The following is a 3,760-nucleotide window of genomic DNA, read 5'->3' as shown; positions in this document are numbered from 1 at the left end:
CTTTTCCAGTCGACCTTGACAGCTATTTTGTTTTCTTTACTGTTTGTTAAAGCCTTCTGTTTCAAAATGCTGTAATTTTTTATTTTCTATAGAATTTCAAAATCTCATTTTTTTACATATGATTAACAAGCTTTCTCCCCAGCACCAGTAACATAGCATTTCTTTGAATTTGATGTTCCTTTGACCTTCCAATTTATTCCTTTCTAGAAAACAGGTCTAGGAATGGTGAACAATTCTTCCTCCTTGCAACATTTTTGTTTCCATTCTTCCAACAGTAAAACATGGACCAAAATTTGACCCTAACTGAGCAGGAGATAATGAAGATGTTCCTCATATTTAAACAGTTCTCTGTGAAGAAATCTCTGCATGACAAACTGGATGCCCAGGAAATAGAAAGGCTATTTAGAAGTGAAGTTCCAAATTTTCTAAAGGTAGGTACTTCTTACTGATGGTGGAATGTATAGTCTGCAAAGATCAGAGGGAAAGTTCAAACTCTTTGCTTTCAGGGTGACTGTGGTGGTCATATGTTGGTATTGGTATTTAGGAAAATGCAGTTGGAATGTATTGTGAGAGCCCATGTTCTAAACAAGGTATATATCTACTCACCAATGACAGAGAGGCACAAAATTAAAACACGGTTAATATCACATCCTTAATTGCCAGGCGGATAGACTGGTGGGATATTTTGTGTGTGTGTGTTTTTGTTTGCTGGTTGGTTTTGATAAAGCAAATTCAACTTGCTATGGTAAAAGAGGTGCAATTTCCACTATCAATTGGGAACATTAGACCTAAAGCCAGGTCCATGAATGCATTCCATAATACTGATTTACTGGGAAATGGAGGAATACTAAGCCCCGAATGGGGACTTGACGTAGTCTGAGATGGTTGCTTTATTCTACAGATCTAGGGAAGGAAATTCAAGCAGAATGAGCACATGGTAAGCATATTCCAATACAGTTAATACAGTTAGCATTCCCTGGTCTACCCAGGATGGAAAGAGAGAGAGAGAGAGAGAGGATAGGTCTCTCTCTCACTCTTTCTCCCTCTTTGTGCTCGTGTGTGTGTGTGTGTGTGTGTGTGTGTGTGTGTGTGTGATTGATGAATATGGAGGATAAGTACTGAATTAACTTTATTCACTAGAATACATTTTTTTACCACCGTAAGTACAAGACCCATGTGCCTGCAAAAAGGACAAGTGTTCTTAATGCTTTAACTGTATTTCCAGCCTCAGTTTAAACTTGTCATAAATGAGAAACTCAGAAAATCAGAATGCTATATTGAGACAGGCAGAGAATTTTTTCAAGAAGATTCTTGGCAAAGTTACTCTTACTTTGTCCCTCCATGAATACTACTCCCAAATCTGACATCTGAATTGTTAAGTTATGTACAAGGAGAGGCTAAATCAAGGTGTTTCAGGGTGAGAGTGTAAGATCTGCATCTGGCAGAGTTCTCAGACTCACTAAATTCCATCATTATTATGATTGAGCCCCCTCACATCCTTCCCTGAACAGGCTGAATAAACACGCATTCAGAGCCTGCACCAAATGTTGCCCATACATAAATAGTCACTAAAATAGATAAAGCGGATGAAGCAAAGAAGTGCAGGCTGACAGGAACAGGATGTAGATGTCTTCTGAGAGACACAGACAGAATATTGCAAATACATAGGCGAATGTCAGCAGCAAACCACTGAACTGAGAGAGGGACCCCCATTGAAGGAATCAGAGAAAGGACTGAAAGAGCTGAAGAGGCTTGAGACCCCATATGAACAACGATACCAACCAACCATAGCTTCCAGGAATGAAGCCACTACCCAAAGACTATACATGGACTGACCCTGGTCTCCAACTGCATAGGTAGGAATAAATAGTCAAGGAAGAGCACCAGAGGAAGGGGAAGTCCTTGGTCCTGCCAAGGCTGAACCCCCAGTGGATGGGATCTTGGGGTGAGGGCAGTAATGCGGGGGAATTGAGAAGGGAACATCCATATAGAATGGGAGGTGGAGGAGGTAAGGGGATGTTGGCATGGAAACGGGGATAGGGAATAACATTTGAAATGTAAATAAGAAATATTCAACCTAGAAAGATCCACCATTCAGTCATGTTTTTCTCATGTTTCCCAGTAAGTAGCTTGAGTGGGCTCCACTAGTCAGTTGCCTCCAGGAGAAATAATGAGGGACAAATTACCTGAAAAGAGTTCAGGGAGCACTGCTACATACAACTGAAAGTTAGGTTTATATGTCTTCTCCTTTTCTCTGTTCTCATCATCTGCAACTGTAAAAACCATTCACCTTTGCTAGGCCATTTGTCTCCTTTCTTCCTCAAGGAAGATGGCATTTATGTAATTTATGCAGGCTACATTTTTATAAGGACCAATGTGGGACATTACTAGACTTCCTGTGCTATCTTTGTCTGAAAATCAGACTCCTAGCTCTGGATTAAGAGGGTTGCCAGAACCAACTTCAAAAGAAATATCATCTGCTTACTGTGGATAATCACAAACACTCATTTCTATATTTTATACTCAAATGGGATTTCTGGGCCAATTTTCACCTGCATTTGCATTCTGTTCACTCATGGTGTAACCGTGTACTCTTCCCTGAACACTGTCAATACTAACATTCATCTCTCTTCCAGGCAACGGATGAAGGTACTAAAAGCAAACTACTGAATGACAAGGGGAAGAAGATGACCTTTGATGAGATTTGGGACACAACAGGAAGAATGGCATTGGAGTACATTGAGAAGAAGAACAGCAATGCCCTCAAAGATTAGCCTCACAGCAATGTGCTTTTCTTTGAAGAAGGTGGGCATAGCCATGGACAGAGCTCCTAAGCAGGAATTCTGCTCATGTTTCTTCTGCCCAACCATTGCTATAGAAATTTAATGTCACAGGCATTGATATTGTGGGTGTAGGTGCATGTTTCAGGGGAATAAAATCTTCAAACCAATGTTTTCCATTTTGCTGATGTCTCGTTTAGGACTTGTTCATCACAGACAACTGAGCATCACTTGCTCTGTATTCTAGAGTGTTTAAGCTCTCCATTCAGTCACAACTAAATGAGCAACAGCAATACTGAGGGTCTGTTTTTACCTACATTTGTTCATCTTCATAACTATGTCACATCTCTAACATCACTGCTAACTCACTTGTCCCAGCCTATGAATATTGTCCTTGTGACTGTGGTTATCTAAAATATCTAATCTTAATGCTGAATGGTACTTTGCAAATGTGGATATGGTACCTGACCTATGTCCTTATGAAACCCAAGTTACATGAGGGAATGTCTTACACAACATGGAATGGGAAATATGTTCTGGGTTTAGCTTTATGTGATCTTTCCTACTATTATATATTCACAATCTCTGAATGTTTTTACAGTAAAAATCACTGTAAATGAAAGCTATAGATTGGGACTCTGACCATTACACACATTCACCCCTGACATTGAGACTCAGGAATATAGAACAGGATTAATGGTTGCTGAGGAATGGAAATTGTATATGTCTTCACAAAATGTGCCTGAGTTTAAAAGGAACAAGTATCTAGCAATGGCACTGTGGGAGGAGATGTATAGACTAATGCCACAACAACAAAATCAAAGACACCAATCCAGGGAGAATGACATATGGCTCAATAGTTGAAAAGCAGAACCATGCCACGGGGCTAAGGTTTGATCCCAACTCAGTGTATCACTTAGGTGTCAGACTGGAAAGCTGTGCAACAAGAGGAGCGGTTCCTGAGGAAGGGTGACGTCAAG

General features: G+C 40.2%; 1 long non-coding RNA gene across 1 annotated transcript; it reads left to right on the top strand.

Moving 5' to 3' along the window:
• Nucleotides 1-281: 281 nt before the first annotated feature.
• Nucleotides 282-2,950, top strand: LOC147996369 (uncharacterized). The gene is made up of 2 exons (XR_015678106.1): nucleotides 282-431; nucleotides 2,637-2,950. It is a non-coding gene; the product is annotated as an uncharacterized LOC147996369 (long non-coding RNA).
• The last annotated feature ends 810 nt before the right edge of the window (nucleotides 2,951-3,760 follow it).

The sequence above is a fragment of the Rattus norvegicus genome, chromosome 2, assembly GCF_021556685.1.
Source record: "Rattus norvegicus strain SHRSP/BbbUtx chromosome 2, alternate assembly SHRSP_T2T, whole genome shotgun sequence".
Taxonomy (NCBI): domain Eukaryota; kingdom Metazoa; phylum Chordata; class Mammalia; order Rodentia; family Muridae; genus Rattus; species Rattus norvegicus.
The sequence above is the reverse complement of the archived record's forward strand: the minus strand, read 5'-3'. Positions and strand labels throughout refer to the sequence as shown.